We start from the raw sequence: 22,118 nt of genomic DNA on the forward strand, positions 1-22,118 counted from the left end.
TTAATCGTGGTTATCTGTAATATAGTAGAAAGATATCAATTCAAAGTGTAAAGGTTTATATTTAAGTCCTAATTTAACAGTAGGGCATGTCATTTGGCCTCTTATTAGATCAGAGAAAATAACCTTTTTCAGGTGGGACAATAGTTGGAAAAGCAATTTGAAATGCTAGAATGCTAAGCAAATCTAAGATGATTAGTTTTATTATTTTGAGCATCCATTATTTCCCAATGATACCAATAGCTCATAACATACAGAAATTTATTATTCTACTTCTCCCAGCACATAGAAAATACTTACATATTTCTTCAACGAATGAATGCTGAATTTTTCTGATATGAATTTGAATTTTGCTGCAGAAAGCTAGTTTCAGAAAAAAGTCACTTAGCTAGTAAGTGAGCCTGGCTGCCCGCCGAGTATCTGTCTTTGAACGTGTTGATAAACTCTGGTGAAGTGATCAAAATGTTTGTGAAAAATGCTGCACAAAAGAAAGTTAACTATTGATATTGATAAAATAAATGGAGGGAAAGTGAGAAATGACAATGCTTAATTATAAAAAAAAAGAAGTGTTAGGCAAATTAAGGGTGGAATGTCAAAATTTGTGGCTCTACCAGGTTTATAACATAAATGAGTTCACCATATGCTTTTCATGAAATATAAAAAAAGCCATTTTTGGAATTCTTTCAGTATAGGCTTCTATCAGTATAAAAATTGCTTATCATGTGGGAGATAAGCCTGCAGTGAAAGTTGAGTGATTAGCTCGTGGCAAAAGTTGCTTTAACTGTGTCACTGAAGACAGAAATGAGATTGAAGGGAAAGCTGGGGACCCAAACAACCTTATCCACGATACAACACAAAGAAGACACAGGTGCAGCCCCTGAGCTCATAAATACCTGGAGAAAAATTTGGTTGCATAACTGTAAGGAATTTTTCTTTAAAACGTGGAGTTAGAAGAATTGCCACTAATTGCTCTTGTTGTTATAAATGCATTTTCTACCGGGCTGAGCTGCTGACTGAGGAGATGAAGAATGAAGTGGAGCATATGTTCAGCCCAATACTAATCTTAATTAGTAATTAATTAGAAGAAGACACTTTTACTAAAAATATATATCTGAGGTGGAGAGGTGAGTACCAGAGATTTTAGTGGCCATGTGTAGATCCCAGGGTATTAGCAGTATGAATCAGAAATCTGGACATTTGCAACCTCCCTGAAATTGATGGGTCCACATACAACTCTTTCCTCTCTCTCTTTTTCTTTTTTAATATTAGCTAAAATTGTGGTCAATGTTTCTAAAATAAGTGTGGTGCTTATATACATGATGAAAATTGTAATATCTTTATACATTTTCAAGCTGCTATAGACAAATCAAGGTCTAAAGAGGTGACTTAATTTTCTTATAATTGATTGCACTTTAAGTAAGAAATTATATTCTAAAGTGGTGTTGTCATATTTAGAGATTTGTGAAGGTCTTTTTGCATACTTAGAAAAGCGTGAAGGTCTTGCATTTAAATAGTATACTATAATATTCATATTGTCATTATTGAGTTGAAATAATTTATATTTTGCTCTTTCTCTTCAACCATTAAAACATGTTCAATCACTTTTCTTAACTGTTACAGTTCTGAAGGCAGTAAGTCCTCTGGAAATGTCATAAACATTTTAAAAAGGAAGTCCTGATGACCAACATTTTACAAAAATGCTCCTTTTACCTAGGGTATGGATAGATGAGTAAAAAATATGGATCAAAAATAAATAATAGGGGAACAAAGGCTAAAATAAATTGGGTTGATGGAAATACTAGTGGTCACTGAGAGGGAGGGGTAAGGGATATGGTACATAGAGTTTTTTTCTTTCTTTTTTATTTCTGTTTTTGGAGTGAGTGATGCAAATGTTCAAAAATTGATCATGGTGATGAATACACAGTTATGTGATGATATTGTGAGTCACTGATTATACACCATGTCTGGAATGTTTGCATGTCAAGAATGTTTGTATATTTGTTTGTTAAGATTATACAATAAAAATATTAAAAAAAAAGAATGTTTGTATGTTAAGTTTTACCAGTACAAAAGATAATATATATGTATATTATATATATATATGTATATTATATATATATATATATATATATATATATATATATATATAAACACGTGACCCACTAACATGGCTTTGCTAACCCTTAGATTAATTGGTATTAAGCCATACTCGATCTTGATTAGCACTCCATTTTGACTACTCATCATGTTTATTTTAGCATTTGATTGGCTTAATGATAAGTCTCTCAGCCTTTTCCTGGCAATTTCATTTGATTGTTTACTTTTACTATTGGGGCAAGACTGGATACCATTTTTATATTTTACAACATTTTCAATAAAATGGCAGCCAAATGGGTCACTTCACAGTTTGTCAAATCTCTTTTACAGGCATGTTTTTTATTTAATCATCATGAAAAGGAACAGAGCATGGGTCATATTCTTTTGTTAAAGAGGAAACAGAGGCTCTGAAAGGTAAAATGAGTGGTAAAAATACACATCATGGAGCCAGGACTCAAATCTTGCTTTGTGGATTCAACTATACACTTTTTCACAATAAAACACTGTCCTTACCAAAAAAAAAAAATAACATATCATATGAAAGAATTAAAGAATGTTCACTTACATTATTGTATTTCATCAGCATGCTCCCCTTTAGAAGTAGGGAAAATAAGGCTCAGAGGGGTAGAGAAGCTAACGAGTCACAGCTATTTGGTGGAAGAGTCAGAATTCCATGTCATATTTTGTACCATAAATGTCTTATACTTTGCACCTGTGCTGGCTTGAAAGGATCATGTCCCCTAGAAAACCCATGTTTTGGACCTGATCCACCTTTTAGAGGCAGACTTTCTTTTAATTCCTATTCAGCACAGGAGGTTGGGAACATGATTAAATTATCTCCGCAGAGATGCGATGCACCCAATTGTGAGTATTAACCTTTGATTAGAGGGAGATGTGACTCCACCCATTCCAGGTAGGTCTTGATTGGTTTGCTGGAATCCTTTAAGAAGGAACCATTTTGGAAGATGCCATGAAAGAGCCAAGAGAACCATGAAAACCCAGGTTGCCAGAGACCTTTGGCGATGAAAAAGGAAAATACCCTTGGGGGCATTTCATGAAAACCTAGAGAGAAAGCTAGCAGACATTGTCATGTTCGCTGTTTCTTTCCAGTTGACAGAGAAGCTCTCAACTTCATTGGCCTTTCTTGAGTGAAGGTGACCACTTGTCAGTGCCTTAACTTGGACATTTTTATAGGCTTGCTTTAATTTGGACATTTCTATGGCCTTAGAACTGTAAACTTACAACTTATGAAATGCTCCCTTTTATAAGTCATTCTGTTTCTGGTATATTGTACTCTGGTAGCTAGCAAATTAGAACAGCCCTTATAAATAGATATTTTAAAATCCCCTTTTAAAGGTTATTTAGGGGCAGCCTTGTCTACTAGGAAGTACCCAGAAGTGGAAATCAGAATGCTTGGGTCCTGACTTTCCTGAAGTGGGTGGTGCAGCTCCCAGAGTCCAAAACCACTACCCTTCTACCTCTGTCCCAGCAACAAAAAAAGAGTAGAGGTCACTCTAAAGCCTTGGGTTTTTATGGAGTAGTGTTTCTCAAACTTCAGCACATATGAGTACCCACATATTGCTGGGTCCCAGCCCTGAAAGATTCTGATTCAATAGGTCTGGGGAGAGGCCTGGGATTCTGCATTTCTTATAAGCTCCAAGGTGATGTCAGTACTGCTGGCCTGAGAACCATAGTTGGAGAAACTATGGTGTGGGGTACACTTTGAAAATCACTTGATTTGAGAGTGATGCCTTCCTCCTTGCTTCCTAGATCTACCTCTGCTCATTCCATTTTGGGTCACAAATGAGCCTTTAGAGTGTTTTGAAATGAACTTCTTTCTGGGTATGAATGATGCAGGAGTCAAATGAACTTAGACATGTCCCTTTGACACACAAATTTAGATTGAATTTCCAGCTGGCTTCTAATAATGGTGATTTTCAACATTTGTGTAGTACCTCTCAATTTATATTAAGCTGAAGTTGCTGTTATACTGTTTTAGTTTGAAAATTATCTGAAATTTGTTAGACACGTATTATTATCCTTACATTAAAAGGGAGCAAACTGACGTTCACAGATTCTCCTTATACCTGTCTGAGATTTGAATGGGAATCCTCAGTTCACATATTTCCTCACTTAAAGCAACAGACATCAACTCTTAATATAAGGACAGGATCTAATATACCACCATAATTAAATCTGCCTTCCATTATCACTGTTGCTATCACTTTGGTTTTTATTTCCTCTTTCATTACATCTAGGATTAAAACAAAGGTGACTGGGGAAAAAAGGAAAATTCCATGAAACTTAATTTTCTGGTTGATTGAGGATTCACGAGAAAGAGTTAAGTGCTTTGACCATAAGAAAAAAGTCTTCTACGAAAGTTTATGTCCCATTTCCCCACCCATAGATAAATTGGTCCTAATAATTATAGTTAATTCTCTGGGGAGAGACAGAGGATCCTGAAAGGTCTTCAAAACATCATTCTAAAGAATAGTGTCAACATATAGACCTATGCCTATGGTGGACATTGGGAAATGGATTCCTGCTCCACTGAGCCAAGCTCTAGTATGTATATTGACTTTTTTTTAATAACTTGATTTCTTCATTTAAAATAGAGATCAGTTGTCTAACAGCGGATTTGGGGTTCTCAATTAGCTACATTTCTGGTTAAACAAGATATTCCTGTTTATAACTTTTACCTTCCAGGCACAGTGACACTCACAAACACACAATTCCAAACTGAATATTATAAAACTTCAGCGGATCCCGTTTCAAATACATAGACAATTTTACTCTAGAGGAGAAATCTGAGTTTTCCTTGAATGTGCTTTATTCTCATATGTGACTGCATTTTCCCTCTTTAATCTTTCTAGTCATTAATAAAAAAAGCCTGAAATCTGAGTACTCAAGTATTTTTTTCTATGATGTGTCAGTCCCTAAGAGTCATTATTTTCTGTAAAATAAAGATTAAGTGAGTTAGGCAGAGCAAAAGAGTCCTGTAGATACTTAAACAGAAAAATAATAATCCGCTGAGATAGTGCCTAGAAGCAAGCAATTATATGACCTCAAAGGATCCCTTCAGTGCCTGTGTCCAAGAAGGCAACCCTTCTAGCTCATTCCTTCAGTGTGAGAACTATCATATGGTTGTGAATTCAGTTGGTTCCCTGGCTGACTAAGTTCGCCAGGGTCAGATTACTCACCAAGCCTGTGCTAATTGCACACTCAGACGTACTTTGACAGTTGCTTTTGTGGTATTCTTTTGACATGTTGATGTCTAATAGTGTTTTGATTTTCATCTACAGTTTTGCTAATGTCCATATGCAGAGAGCAGAGTAGATGATCACACAATGTTTAACTGAATATCTCCCTGGTAGTTGTTTCCTGCCTATAAGATTTGAAGACACACTGGGGAAGGAGAGATGTCTGCTTTTATCAATAAGAATGGTTTTGCTATTCAATATTACTTATTGATATAGCTGGAAGGGCCATTTGAGACCATCTAATCCAATTTCCTCAATTTCTATTTTACTTAAACCCAAAGATGTTAAGTCCACAGACTTAGTTTGTAGAAAATCTAGTTCAAGAACCCAGGCCTTCTGACTCTAGCAATCTTTGAAGTTTTCTTCTATAATCCCCACTCCTACAGAGTAGTAAAAGCTTATCTTAAAAATTTTTGGAAACTAAAGGGAAAAAAAAGCCACCCATAACCCTTCGAGATTATGTTAACCATTTCTAAACTCTTTTCTGTTAATATGTATGTTTATTTTGAATTGCCTTGAGTTCAGTGTTTGTTCTTTCCATAACTATTCATTAATATTCTATAATGTATCAGGCACTGTGCCAGATATTGGAAATTAACTCAGTCCTAAGCCCCAATGAGATTGTAGGACAATATCCAAGACAAACACGTATGTAACAATCATATAGGATTTTCTTTTTGTTAAGAAGGGCTATCATCGAGGCAAAGGGAGGCCTGAGGAGGGTCAGATAAATACTGGGGTGATCAGGAAAGTGAAATGGAATTTAGCATTCACATCTCAGGATATTTTCTCCTCTTCTGCAAAGACACTAAGCTATAAAAAGATCAAACACCTCCCGTGTGCTTCAATACCCCTATCTGTAAATTTGGGAAGATGTCACATTTTCTTGATTATGGAGAGCCATACATTACAAGACACATCATGTATTCTAATAATGACATCAGGAAAAAGAAGTATTTCTCAAAATGTGTGTGTAAACACACATACATATGCACATATTCAATCAATAGCAACATATACAACCAATAGTAACATATACATAACATGTCATATCACTTTCTTCTACAGTATTGCCATCAATATATGAATCCAAACTTTCTTATTACCCTGAGTGGTAAGACTCAGAATTATTTTTACCACAGGAAGTTGCATATCACGTCATAATGAATTTTTATAATTTATACTCATGATCTTTTCTTTAGTATCTTTCTATCGATTATTTGACTTTGAGGCAAAATGAAGAATACTAGTAATTTGCTTACATTTCTTCTAGTTAAACCTACACTTTTAATTTTTCTAGGTATTGCTGCTAGGTAAATTGATTCTCTGAGAAGTCAGTTGGATACGATTTCTAGCTTCAGGATGATAGGATGAGAATATGCTTAAATTTCCCTCCTGCACCAAACCCATAGAAGCAACCAAAGGAAAGCCTATACCACTAAAAAGAGAAAACACATTCAACACACGAAAGAAAAAAAGAAGAGAAATCCAAAAAGTGCTTGAGCATGAGTAAAATTTGAGATCATTGAAAAAATAAAGAGGTGTCATCCATGAAATAAAAACTGGGAAATATAAAACAAGAATCGTCCATTATAGGAAAAAATTCAAAGTAGAGAACTTAAAAGTGAAAACTGAGAACTTGGAAATAAAATATACATATATGGTTTTGAAAAAACAAAAAACCAAACCCTCAATAGATAAGCCAAAGAATGCAGGAGAGGAAAAGCAGTGGGGAATAAATCACATTGGATTTAAAAAAAAATTCATGCTGCTATTTTAGTGTAATGATGGGGGTTAAAAGTCACTAATTGATTAGAAAAGTATCAATTTGTATACAGGTGTCAGAAATTTAAGTTTGATAACCAGGAAAAATAGCAATAGAGAGTATTACCTTATAACTTGCAAAGGAAGAAAAGAATGGTAGAAAGAAAATGGGCCAAAGAATACAGAAAAAAAGAAAATAAAGAAAAGCGTGGTAAATAAAAAATAAACTTGTCAGAAATGTGTTATAACATATCAAAACTACGATAAATATGAAAGGATTAAAGCCATGTACTAAAATTAAGAAATAGATATCCAACACAAAATTTCAAGAAGGCTGAGTACAGAGGAAGATATACCAAACAAATATTAATAAAAATAGAGCTATAGAAGTCAATGAAGACTAAAGAGAATCCAATGAAAAAATCGTCAAGATGAACAAAGAATATTAATTGAGGAAGTTAAAGCAGATATGAACTTTATATTATGGACAACATAGCTTCAAAATTAGAAGCAAATTACTAGAGATACAATATAGTTCAGAAACCAATAAAGTGATAACAATTCACTAAGGTTATGAAGTATTCAATTAACATAATTCACAAGCTCAGCTTTTTTTTTTTCATGCAAGAACTTATTTATATGTGTAGTGTTAATCGGTGGGACACATGGATCTATACAACCCCCTTTAATCATGTTGACCTTCAATACGGCAATATTGCTTGCAGACCCACTAGTGAATCCAAGTGCCTATCAACAGATGAGTGAATTAACAAACTGTGGTATATACCTACAACGGAATATTATGCAGCAGTAAGACGAAATGATGTTTTCAGGTCAGCAGAGCCTAGTTAAACAACACATTTTTGGCCTCTCATCTACCATCTCTTGGTCAGTTATTTCTGTGCATAATCATTTGTATAGACTCTGCTGTCTCATCTAGCATGTACTCTGCGAAAATCCCAATAAATGACCTTGTGAACAGTGACAATTGGGCTGGCAGTTGTGCAATATTTGGGTGTGTGTGTTTGTGTATATATTTCTATGGGCATATTTATCTCCATCAAGCATAGCATATGTGCTCTCAGCACACATGGTACCAACTAATACCTAAAATGATAGAAACGGTAGGTAACAGTATGTGTGCATGTTTTCTTTTTAGTCCAGTGAGGGGAGTGGAGATAGATTTCTCATTAGAAGCCATGGAAAACAGGTGTTCAGAAATGCAACTCCACTTGGAAAAGACCTTTGGCTTTCTAGCTCAACTTCACATTTCTGGCTTCTTCCATCTCCTACTAACATCTTTACATGTATTTCTCTCTCCCACCATTGACTGCTTTCTAAACATGGCCTGAATCCACCTACTGCCATGACCTTGCACGTTGCTTCTCTTTATGTAGTAAGTATTCTTCCCTACCCTCATGATTTGCATTCTTCTTTTTCTTCGAAGTCCAACACAAAGGCTGCTTCCTTTAAGGATTCCCAGACCATCTACCCACCAGTTTCCTATGAATGCCCATGACATAGCACCCATGTTAATTTATGACGTTTCTAATGATTATGTCCTTCTACCTTGAATTATAGTTAATTGTTTTTGCATCTTCAGTTACTTACATGACTTTCTTTCAAGCATCTACTTTTCACCAGCTAGACAGTTGGGATACAGGAGAAAATAAAACCTCTACAGTCAAGGAGCTTATAGTCTATGAAGATGGTAGTGAAAGCAAACACATAAAAAAACTAGAAATGCAAAGTTCTATGAAGGAACTAGCAGTTTGCCAAAGAAGGCAATAAAAGCAAGGACCTATTTAATAAGAAGGGTTGAGCAAACTTTATAACAAAATGGTAATCAAGTTGAGAATTAGAAAATGAAAAGGCACTGGCATGTTATTTGCTGGGAAGTGACCATGTTTGGTAGGGGAACAGGTTACACAATGGCCCTAGAACAAAAAGATAGTAAAATAGCTGCAAGATTTAAGAGGCAAGAATGTGGGAAGCAAATAGAAGAATGGTCACTAGTACGGTTCAAGAATCAGGCAAGAGACATGTCATGGAGGCATTTAGAAGCCAAGGCATGGTGTTCAGATTATTTTCTAAGTGTGAAAAGCATTTGGATTTCTTCAAAATTGAGAACTGAGTAAATAAAAACACCATGTCCTCACCTCAAACCCCACATGAACATGCTCTAATCACACAGAAATACAGAATAAATAAAATACTGTGTCACTGCTTAATAAATAATTAGGTATAAATGGAAAGGTGTGTGAACTCCAAGTAACTCCAACTAGTAGGGGTTGAAAACTTGAGACTCTTTCAGCATGACAAGCTCCTCTAAAACATAGTTACTGAAAATAATAATGATTTATTATTTATCGCAATTTTGTGAGTTGACTGAACTCGGTAGGATAGATCATTGTTGCATCTGTTTATTATTGAAGTCATGAGTGTGTTTGCATTCATCTGGGAGCTCAGTAGGGACCGGAACATCTAACACAGCCTCTCATTCTTCAGGACCACCCTCTATGTGCCCTTTACCAATGAGGCTATGTTGTCTCGTTAGAGCTGCTTTGGAGCAGGGCAACTCACTTCTCAGAGAGCAAAGGTGAAAGGCACCAGGACTCTCAGGGGTAGGCCTGGAAGTGGCCCATGGTTACTTCTGCCATATTTTATAGATTAAATTAAGTCACAGGGCTGGGTTGAATTCAAGGGAAAGCAAAATCAACGTCATCTTTTAATGATAGGATCCACAAAGAATTTGTGGCCATCTTTAATCCACAATGTATGTTGACCAAAAAAGACATTTGCCTTAATAGGACATTAAAATGTCCACTTTTGGATAAGAAAATGAGGCCAAAGATACTGGTTAGAGTGGAGAACGAGGGCTGCACTACCTATGTAAAGCTGGGATCCAGGAAGATGTTGTCAGTTTGGTGGAAATCTTGTCCTTTAATCCAATATTTTACCCAGGTGTTTATGCAACCAACAAGAGAATGGATGGAAACAGTCACATAAGATATACCAAAACATGAAATGTGCCTTGATTGGCAGAAGGACTTTGCATTCATGCTACCAATTAGAGTGGAAACCAGCTATGAAACTAACACAAAAAAGGTATGGAGTTGGTAAATCTCATTCAAAAAATGAAAAACAAAGTTACTGAAATAAATTTACAACGAAAAATTTAAAGGATGAGATAAATAGTATACTAAACCCAGCTGAAGAACGTCTTAGAGAATGGGATAATAAATCTGAGGAAAGTAATTCAGAAGCATCACAAGAAGACAGAGAGATAGAAAATATGAAGGGTAAATTTAGAGACGTGTTGGATAGAAGGAAAAGGTCTAGTATACAGTTAATAGAAGGAAAGATTGGCATAGAGATATTGTCAAAGGCATTATGTTAATAAAAGTAAAGGTAAGAAATTCCTTGCATTCCTGAATCGAAGAGCCCTCATACTGAAAGAGACTCAATATTTACATGCAAAAACATAATTCTCTGCCTAGTCAACAATAGTAAAACATAAAATCATCAAGAATTAAAAGAAAGACCTTAAGATCAGAGATAGATCACTCTCAAAGCAACAGCAGAAGTTTTATTAGCAACACTAGATGAGAGAGGAGAATTTAATAATGCTTTCAAAATAATATTGGGGGAAAAATGCCAAGCTAGAATTCTAAAGTTTTCCAAATTCTTCTGAGATAGGGTGAAAGCAGTTCTTCAAACATTCAAAGTCTAGAATGGTTTACTATCCAGAGAAGTTGGGTGAAATACTTCCTGAGGTGTAGTTCAAGAAGTAGCTATTAATAGAGAAGATAGGAATGGGAGCATAAAACACTTATCTTTCATTTCCACCAAGGGGAAATGAAGACCAATAAAAAGATATAGGAATATGGAAGTAAATATTAGTTTAGCAAACTTATTTTGGGGGGTGTTAATAACAAGATTAAATAAAAAGATTAGACTACAACAATGTCGAAAATAGGAGAGGGTAAATAAAGCTTTCTATATTCTTTGTTTGGAGTAGGAAGGGAATTTTAATTAACTTGATACTTCATGAGAAAAACAAAGATTACATACGTTTATCATAAATGTGAGAGTAATGACTGGGACAATAGAAATATGAACAGGAAAATTTCAGTGTTTATCAGTTGTCTGAAATATAATCATATATATTTAGACTCATGAAATAGTTTTATTTCTTCTTTAATTGTCCTTTTTAAAATTCAAATGTGAGTATTTCTCAGAGATTCATCAACCAGTGCTCAGAATGGTACATTCTGTAGTAAAATAATAGCATGCATCATTTGTGGTCTCCATTATTTGCAGAATATAATTTGACTCTAAAATACCTTTTCTCTATCATACTAGCTCTGGAAAATTTGTAATTTTTACATGCCAAAAAGTAAGGCATGGAAGGGTTGAAAAATGTGCTCAATCATGAAGTTTTTAAATATAAAATTAGTGTTTCAACTCAAGTCTGCCTTATTCCAAAGCCCATCCGATTTCCAATGCACAATATCGACTCCTATAATTAAAATGACACTTTTTCTGAGTACTGTGATGACATCTTCCTTAGATCAAGTACCTTAGATGAGAAGGATCCCAGGTAAGAAGGTGGTATTATGGCAAAACTGACCCTTTCTATTTTAGACATATATGGAGAATGACAGATTTATTTTTCCAATCTCAGATCGGCCAACTTGATCCCCCATCCTAATATTCACTAATTCACCCATTCATTCATTTATTCATCCAGTCATCTGGATATCTCAGTTATCATTTCCAAGAAGCAAAAAAAATAAAGCAAAATCTCAAGGTTAGAATTTCACAGTCTCATAGACTGAGCTACAAGTCTTTTTAGGGATAACTGAGGAGAGTGTCTTCATTTAACATGAAAGGAAACCAGGACCTTCTAGGGGAGTTATTTGTTCAAGAACTCACATACGCTTCATGGTGAGAGAACAGAATAGGGGGTCATTTGATCTACTGCGGCAGGTCTTAAGTTGGCAAGCATTTCCCCCAAAGCCTAAGAACTATTCTATTAGAGGTCCGTTCCTTTGTGTTTAAAGCCCAGTGAATCTAGGAACACTCATTGAAATGTCAGTACAACTGTGAGTAGCAACCCAATAAACCATTTATAGTTGTTATCATTTTAATGTGAATTGGACTATAAGGGATTAACACACTGGACACTTAGTAAATCTTCGAGGTAATTACAAGGCCATGGGTTTCAAGTCAATTCTATATGGGCTTTACAGTTAGAGAAGTCTGGGTGGGGGTGTTCACTTCTGCACTTACTTGTGTTCTTGGCCAAATCACTCCATTTCTCTAAGCCTCCCCCGTTTCTTATAAAGTAGAGAAACACATTTAGTTTATATGATTACTGCGAATATTCGTTAGTTATGTTCAAATTCTCAACATTGTCTAATAGCACAAACTCTGTGACAGAATGTATGTTTTCTTTTCAACAATACTGAATGGAAAAGGGTGTTTTGACAGATAGTGAGCAGCTTGTTCCTGGAGGTGTTCAAGTACAGGAAAAGGTCATTCCTTCTTGGAATATAACCTAGCATGCTGCTGGTCATGTTGTAGTCACTCAGGGAATATTTACGTAGTCTACACTTTGAAGGCTTTTGCCCCCAACTGTTTATTCAGCACTGTCTGCCCATACAAATGCCAAAAGCATCTTTTATTCCTAAACAAAGTATTTTAGGACAAATAACCCATGCTTAGGAGTAAAGCTTCTCTCATGGACTTGTACTTACCTTTTGATTGCCACTGCAATAGCACAGCCTCCTCACTCAGTCCAGAGGACCCTATTCCAGGGGTGATGGACACAGCTGTTACCTAGGGACACATATGCAAGGTAAATAAAAGAAGCAGACTGGCTAAAAGGCAATGGAGAAGAGTGGGGATAGAGGAGAATGAGAGAAAGCCAGTTATTGCTCAGGGAAGGGGTGCACATTTGAGTCAGTGTTGCCACATCCCTTGATGTTTCAAGGGAAGCCTGATTTTAAGCGTTGGCAGCTAAGACAAGTTAAAAGAAACAAAAACCAAGAAGGGAAACAGCCCTGTGAGTTCAATATAACATATGTGCAGGCGAGTTTAGGATCTCACCCTTAAACTCTTGGCTGCTTCCCTGGAAGCATTGCTGTGTGTGTGTGGATGTAGCCAAAGATGTTGATTTTCCATGGATGATATGAATTCACCTTTTTAATATGCCTAGATATTATTTTGTCCACAAGGAGTAGTAATTTTCCAAGTGCTATTTCATTGCCCTAAAATAGTCTTAATCCCATGGAATATGTTATGTACTAAGTCAAGAAGGGAATTGTAGATTTTTAAACCTTGTGAAAATTAAAAAAAAATTCATGACGCTAGCAATTCATGCTGTACAACTTTGACATAAGCCAGTATAAGTAAATGTTTTCTCTTTTCTTTGACTAGGGATTTCCAGTTGGTAATGTTTCTTTTTCCATGCAAAGAGAGACACACTAGCCAACTCATTTCACAGCCATTGGAAGTTTACCTAATATTCAGATGCTAGATGTTCAAAGGTGGTAAAATCTGGTTTTCCTATTAAAAGTCTCTTTTATCCCAAGGTCTGTTTAAGGTACTAACTTTCATTGACTTCCAGTACTCAGTTCCACCATGTCACAATAACCACTAACTTGGCTTCCAGATTTAGATTTATAATGATTATAGTACTGTCTAGTGTAACCGCTGAGAGTTGGCATTTTTTAATACTTCTTTTCATCATTGATTTTAAAAATGTTAATAATATAAAAGTATAAAATTAAATGAAAGAGAGGGAATGCTTTTTAACAATCCTTAGGGCCAGTACAATTTCGAAGATCCATGTGTTCGCAGTTGAAAAAAACAACATCATTAAAAATACACAAGATCTGGAATCAGATGATCCAGGATTGAAATCCTACTTCTGCCACTAAGTATCTGTGTGACATTGAAACTTGTACTCAGTGAGGCTGAGTCTGAGCTTTCTCACTGGAAAGATGGGTTTGGAGGGCCATAGTAAGGGTTAGATGTGATGGAGCATGTAAGTTTCTGACACTCAGTGGTTAGAGCCCCACGGGAATTGGAGGCCAGAGGACAAGGGCAGCTTCTCTCCACAGGCTCATGTCAAACATTGGAAATGGCCAGAGACTCTTTCAAGCTTTTGACAAGCCGAGTGCCTTTATTTCAGTCATGTAGAAATGAAAACCTATCACTTTAGGGGAAGAGCCCTTGGAATTCGGTGTGTCTATGGGGAGCAGGAAAGACTTGCTGTATATTTATGACTTTTCTCTGTCCCTGCATCTGTTCTGTTTTGCTACCACTTACTTTCTGTTTAGGTGCTTTGAAAGTTTTCCCTTTCTATCCTCATTCACCATTTGACTTCATTATGAACATAACTGCTCTTCTTTTTTCTCTCTTCCTATCTGCACTAACAGTGCTTGGCCCAGAAGGGTGCTTGACAAGTATGTCAGTGTGAAAAATAAATGACCAGAGCTTTCTTAGTAGTGCTTTTTCTGACTACCCTTTCCAGATTCATACTGCTTGACCCTCTAAGCCATCAGCATAGGCCTTTTCCTTTACTCAGCACTGACCACATGGTTTGGTAAATAATTATTTTCTTTCTCCAATACCTGCTGTACTGTAGCTCCTGGGCAGCAAGGGATGCATCTGATTGGAGCGTGCATCCCCTCCATCTAGCAAACTGACTGACTTATAATTAAGCTTGGAAATGCATAGCGTATTTAGGCGACCTGTCCAAGGGCTTAGCTATATAGATTCGTGTCTCAGAATCTGAATTGGGCTCCCCACCCCGTTGGAAGTGCTTTCCTTTTTCGTATCGCTCCCTTCCTATCTTTCCATGCTCTGGAGAAGAACCTGAGCCTCAATGGCATTCCTGCAGTGGGTTCCACAAGAGCCTGGCCAAGGTTCCCAGTAGATAAGCAGTCCCTGCTGGGGAAATAGGGTATGTTCCCCAGGGCAGGAACTTTGGGGCAAAGGTGGCCCAGGGACAGCCTGTTGAGCAGATCACCACACTATCACTCACTTCCTGTCATCTCAATCTTGGTGTAGAGATGTGGCCAACTGGGAAGCATTCCAGGGGGAGGGCCCAGTGGAATTCTCACAGTAACCTTGTGCTCCCTCTAAAGGGGAATTATTTCTTCCAATGAAATACATTGTTTACCTCACAGCAACTTAGATTTTACTCTGAGATATCCAGGTGGAATCTGACCAGGTTAACTAATACTTCCTGAGTCATTATTTCACTTTTTTGTATTTTGTGAAAATCAGGAATTAGATGAGGTCAGTTTGATTTAATCTTCTTAATACTGGACATTGGTAAGGGAGATGGCAAGGGACCTTCCCTGGTTATTAAATATTTGTTCCCCCTTGGGAAAAACTAAGAATTCCTTTGAAACAGTAATAAGAATTAAATAAATGATTAGATTGGAATATCTGTAGGAAGATAAATATTAAGATTCCTTCTTGGAGATGCCTTAGTTTTTGACCAAATTTTGTAATTTAACATCAATTCAGAAGGATTGCAGCAGAGTACACAATTATAATGCCTGTTGACTTACACATGATCACCAATATTCAGAGAACAACTTGGACTTTTTTAATTAATGGAAAATGAAGAGTCGAGGTTTGAAAAGTTAGCAGCCTTGATAATCAGCACATGATTGTTTTATGATAGGTCACACAACATGATTGAAAACAATACACAATCTGATTACTTAATTTTAGCATCCTAGACTTGAAAAGCCATCCATTCACAAGAAAGATAAACACGCAAACTACTTTTATGGTTCATTGAACAAATATTTATTGAGCATCTCTTACATGTCAGGCAGTGAGCAAGTCTTTAGTTTGTCAGCCTTGGGATAATAAAACAGGTATAATTCTTGTTTTCCTGTTGCTTTGTATTTAGTGTAAATGAAAGACATTCAAACAAATAAACAGACTAAATATATGCATTTAATTTCTGATAAGTGCTATGAACAAAAGTATAAACACTTAGAATGATAGACACTAAAAATAAACTTAAAGGTGTCCAGCTCAGTAACAAATTTACAAAAATGGACTAGACAATTTTTCTTTTTACTCTATCTTCTCTGTGCTGTCGATCTTTATGTATACATCAGGCCATTTTTGTCGTTGTTGTTCTAACATGGTACCCATCAGGTTATGTTGAGATCATTTGTCTGTCTTTCATTTTAGATAGTGAGCTCTTTGAGGACAAAAATGAAAGGATTGAATTATATTCATCTTTGAACTCAGTTATGGGGACTTAGTGTAGACAGCTTCCCCATTCAGTGGAGGTAAATTTAAAGTTTTCAAGGGATGCTGAAATGACTGCCCCCAAATTTCTTATGCTGATATGGCATCTACTTACAGGACCAATTTAGCAGTTAAGGTTGCAAGTTTACCCACTTCATCATGCTAAGTTACTCTTGGAAGACTGGAGAATGGAGAACACCAGCAGTGTCTATCATTACCTTAATTTAGGGAAAAGATTGCTCTGGAACTGGCCACAGTGGGCTAGGATAGCATTTAAGATTTGTACCACTACTCAAGAAGGAAGTCTTGGGAAGTAATTGAAGGTACCAATGGACATAGCTTACAGGAATCAAGAGAGCTGGTAGCATAGTCATTGGACATGTAGGCTCACCTCTCTGTGTCCAACATTTGGACAAGCCACAGCCGATCAATTTCTTGATGTATTGAACGAGGGGAGAGTGATATCATTTAAAAACTCCTGGACTTGTCTTCCGAATACATGAATTCAAAGCCTCAGAATTTTCCTTTGTGAGCTCTGTGAATCTTAAAAGTTTCTGAATTTTCTTGAGATTTAGTGGTCTCATATGTCAAAGGAGGATAGCAAATATATACTATCTAGGCTTTTTGGGGCAGGATCAGATGAAATAGTAAATCTAAAAGCATTTGTTAATTGAATATATAAGTTTCAGGGCATCTCCACCACGCTTATAGAGAATCATTCTTTAAAAAAATGCTCCTTTCTCCACAACTAAATTATTTCCCTTTTTACAATTCTCAGTGCTTAGTAAAGTGCCTGAAAAGTAGCAGGTGCTAAATAACTGCTTGTTGCCTGAGAGAATTAATAAAGAACTCATGATACATTTGCAAGGCAGCTGTTTGGGATTAGTGGGAATTTCTGAGGCCCCATGAAGCTGAATGGCTCAATCCATAGGTGAAAAACATGACCTTGTATTCTCTACTTAACCATTCTAAAACTAACACTGAATATAACCCGTCTCAAGCCCAGGATCCTCCAATTAGCCATTCCTTTCAATTAAGCTTATGCTATAACAGAATAGTGGGCACCACCTGTGTTGTGGGAGAACAAATAGTACATTCTACTGCCAATAACTCCATTCACTTAGTTGTGAGATGATGGGAAAATTACAAACAACAACAACAAGAACAACAAACAAATAAACCAACCCAGGTTCCACAACTTAAAATAAACATTTCTGAACTGAACATTGATTCATTACATTGCGTCATTGATTCCTTTGAATTACAGAACTGGGGATTTTTGAGACTTTTTTTGTTTTGTGACTTAAAAAAATAATATTATTTTATTAAATAATACTAAAAGTTTTATAATAAGATACAGTAGTTCTCTGTTTCTCTGCTTCACACATCATTTACCAAGTCTTCATTCTCAGAGATAATCATTTTCAACATTTCTAGCTATTTTTTTCCAACTCTTTAAAAAAAAACTCATATGCCTACTATCTTTTTTTATTTTAATGTTTTTATTGTAAAAACTTACCATACACACATAAAAACATTCTTGACATGCTGCCTAGCATCTTTTGGTTAATTATTTTTAGATATTACCTATTAAATTCCTACTATAGGGCAGGCAACGGTGGCTCAGTGGTAGAGTTCTCGCCTGCCATGTCGCAGACCCTGGTTCGATTCCTGGTGCCTGCCCATGTAAAAAAAAAATTCCTCTTTCAGGATGAGAATTGAAGTCTTTTATGCTACCATTCCCTTATTTTCCCTCAACTTCCCAAGAAGTAATTTTGAATTTTTTGCTAAATCTGTATTCAGTGTTCTTATTATTATTACGCCTACACAAATATTATTCATAGCCAAGCATTGTGGTATATCATGCTGCATTTCATTTCTTTCTGTTTTACTGGAAGTTAACTAATTGTCTTTTATCATTTCTTTATTTCCAAAATCTCATTCTTTCCACATCTCCTGGTAGCCCCTTTAAATCTCTTTCAACAAGTTTAATCACATCAGGCACTTTATAAGTTCCATACATATTTCTTTTTCTTGGAGACACTCCTGGAGACCTCCACTCTCTTTCTTTAAGGATTAGCTTCTTTCTAGCCTAGGTACATAGTTCTCATCCTGGGACTTCCCGTCTCATCATCCTAGGAATTCCCCTTCTCTTGAGTGGGATCCCTGCTTCCTGGATCTCCTGGCTTCTTCTCTCACTGTTACCCTCATTTGTTAGAACACACTTTTTTTAGATGTTTCATCAGGTTAAAGCTATGATATAAGGCAAAAGGCATGATGATGACACCCTCAAAGCGTCTGCCTCTTGAGTCTCGCTGCTCCAACCCTGGGCAGGTTGCTTTCATGTTTTTTGTCTTGAGATGTCCCTTTTCCATCATTCTAAAAAGTCATTTTTCTTCTCTTGTGTTTCTTCTTTTCTGGATCTCACATCTTCCTTTTTCTTGTTTTATTCCCTTGTTTTGCTTTCTTCAAAAGCTTCCTGAGGAAGTGAGCATAAGAGGCAAGTTTTTTTTTTTTTTTTCCGTCACTTAACATGTCTGAAAAAAGTGCCTTTGTAATTTATATCAAAATCTAGGTTGAAGGTGTGGACCTTCCCAGTAATGTGGGACAGAAATCCTAGAATGAGCTGAGACTCAGCATCAAGGGATTGAGAAAAACTTCTTGACCAAAAGGGGGAAGAGTGAAATGAGACAAAATAAAGCGTCAGTGGCTGAGAGTTTCCAAACAGAGTCGAGAGGTTATCCTGGAAGTTATTCTTACGCATTAAATAGATATCACCTTGTAAGTCAAGATGTAGTGGAGAGGCTGGAGGGAACTGCCTGAAAATGTAGAGCTGCATTCCAGTAGCCATGTTTCTCGAAGATGATTATATAATGATACAGCTTTCACAGTGTGACTGTGTGATTGTGAAAAACTTGTGTCTGATGCTCCTTTTATCTACCTTATCAACAGATGAGTAAAACATATGGAAATAAAAATAAATAATAAGGGGAACAAATGTTAAAATAAATTTAGATTGAAATGCTAGTGATCAATGAAAGGGAAGGATGAGTATGGTATGTATGAATTGTTTTGTTTATTTTTTATTTCTTTTTCTGAATAGATGCAAATGTGCCGAGAAATTATCATGATAATGAATATGCAACTATGTGATGATATTGTGAATTATTGATTATATATGTAGAATGGAATAATCAAAAGTTAAGAAAGTTTGCGTTTGTTTGGTGTTTTTTGGTATTTAAAAAAAAAATTTTCAATCTAGGTTGGAAATAATTTTCTCACAGGAATTTGAAGGCATTGTTCCATTGTTTGTTTTTCAGGTTCCAGATTGCTTTTGAGAAATCTAAAGCCGTTCTCATTTTAAATTGTTTGTACACAAACTACTTTTTCTCTATAACAACATTTAGGATCTTTTCTTTGTCCCTGTGTTCTGACGTTTTATAATAATGCCCTTAGTGGATATATTGGGCAATTATTGCTGCAGTCATACTGCATAACAAGTGATCCCTAAAGTGACTTTTCCCATTCACGAGTCTACAGGACGTCTGCCCATGGCTCTGTGTAAGATCAAATTCAAGTCCGTCTCTTGTGTTTCTCTTTATGGGTTGTGTTTCCCAGGCTGAAGGAACATCAGCTACCAGCAGCATACTCTCCTTGGAGTGAAAGGCAGGATTGCAAGTGACCAAGCCAAACCGCACAAGCACACTTGACACCTCTGGCTGGGTGTCGCATATGTTATATTCACTTATATTTCATTGGTGAAACACATCCAAATAGCCAAGTCCAAACTCAAAAGGGCAAGAAAGTTTCTCTTCCCAGGTGCACCAAGACAAAGAGGAATAGGAAAAGAGGAAATGCAAACAACTATTTCCCACCAAGTGGATCTAGTTTGATTCCTTGAATTGCCCATGTCATGGGTTCTTTCATTCTCAAAACTCATGTCCTTCAGTTCTGAGATATTCCTTTGAATGCCTTTATTGGTGATTTCCTCCCTTTTGTACTTTTTTCCCTTGATTTTGGGAACTCTTATATTTCCACTGTTGTACTTCTTGAAACTGTCTTCTGATTTTCTCTTCCTGAGTCTTTCTGCTTTACTTTCAACAAAAAGTAAAAAAACAAAACAAAACAAAAAACCCTATCTTGCAATCTTTCCATCAAGTTTTTCATTTATGCACTCATACATATTTTTTTATTTTGTGAGAACCATGGTTTTGCTCTCTGAATATTCCTTTTCAGTAATAGCCTGCTTACAATACATGGATATGATAACTTTCCTTCCTTTTCCAAAGACAAAATGATAGTTTTATTTATGTATTTATTTTACCTTGTTTTTTGATTTGGACAATCTCTGTTCCCTATAAGTTGTGTTTTCTTGGTGTTTTTGTCTCTTTCTTTATCATTTTACTTTAAGAATCCTTGGTCATCTGCATAGATTTAAAAACTGAGTATTAAGTACCTGACTGCAAACACTGAACACTTGGACAGCTGCTTTGTAGTGTGGTATGGCTGGAGGATTTCTTATAAACCCCCTGATGTCAATACTTCTACATTTTTCTTCTTAGTATGATCAGATTCCTTTGAGAAACTTAGACTCTCATATCTGGAGTAAAAGGTCTGGCTGCCTGTGTAATAGGAGGCCAGTAGTAACAGAGACCTGGGAATCTCAGCCTGCTGCATCCAGTAATGCTTTTATTCACATGATATCCTTGGTTTGGGAAAGAGTACCCCTGCCTTCCAAAGATCTATTTACCATCTTCAGAAAATAAAATTTTCCGTTTTGCATGGGGAGGAATGGTGATTGTCCAGGAGTATGGAATAGCAGAGAGGACATTAAAAATCTTTTTTTCTAAGAGATTTTAGCAGTTTTCCTTATTTCAGCCTCCTCTATTTCACACTGAGCTCCAAACCTATCTGTTCCTGTGAGTTACTTAGCCTCTGAGGATTCTTACTGAAGGTTAGATTGGTTCATGCTTTTCCTACTTCGTTTATGATTTGCCTTTCTTATATTTGCAATGCCAGTTAATTCTCATCTATGGACTTCCCAACTTTCAAAGTGTTGCAGTTGCATCCATTCTTATTCCCACAATTTTTGTAGCTTTATGTCTTTATAAATGTGGATTTAGAGGAGGAATGGCAGGGAGCAAGTGTAGATATCCATGTCTTCAAGCCAACATCTTTACCTATAAGGAATAATCATCTTTTTATGCTTGTTTTTATGTAGATTCTCACTACAAGAGTGGTAATTAAATATGCTTGAAACTTCAGCTGTGCAGGTTTGGAGAAATGAAAATAACACAGTTCTCTATAGCAATCTGCAAGAAGCCTAATCCTGGAACAGTGTAGTACTTATTGAATTACCATTATCGGTTAAATGCTGTCCTTGTTGATTTACATGTATTGAATCCAGTCCCCTTGATAACCCTGCAATGTCAGCCCTTTTTTTTTATTTGTCTATTTATTAATTATCTATTTTTCTGTTGCAGAGGAAGAATCAGAAGGGAAGAGAGTTTAAAGAAATTGATCAAGGACACTCAGCTGGTAAGGAATGATTTGAGTTGAAATGCAGAATCGGACTCTTCCTTATATTCATCCGACTTTATATTCGTTATGAATATACTGTGCAGATAACTCAACAAAATAGTACATTAATGTGTTGAAATGGTGGGAGAGAGATGAAATCAAATCAACAATGTTTTGGTGATTGATGTG

The 22,118-nt window shown here is 36.1% G+C and overlaps 1 long non-coding RNA gene across 1 annotated transcript in view; it reads left to right on the forward strand.

Annotated features, from left to right (window-relative positions):
* LOC143677290 (uncharacterized) overlaps window positions 1–22,118 on the forward strand; it is a 126,322-nt gene that overhangs the window by 73,606 nt on the left and 30,598 nt on the right. Inside the window, exon 3 of the long non-coding RNA XR_013172494.1 lies at window positions 21,893–21,947. This is a non-coding gene — a long non-coding RNA (uncharacterized LOC143677290). The remainder of the gene's footprint in view (window positions 1–21,892; window positions 21,948–22,118) is intronic.

This window comes from Tamandua tetradactyla, chromosome 3, assembly GCF_023851605.1.
Source record: "Tamandua tetradactyla isolate mTamTet1 chromosome 3, mTamTet1.pri, whole genome shotgun sequence".
Taxonomy (NCBI): domain Eukaryota; kingdom Metazoa; phylum Chordata; class Mammalia; order Pilosa; family Myrmecophagidae; genus Tamandua; species Tamandua tetradactyla.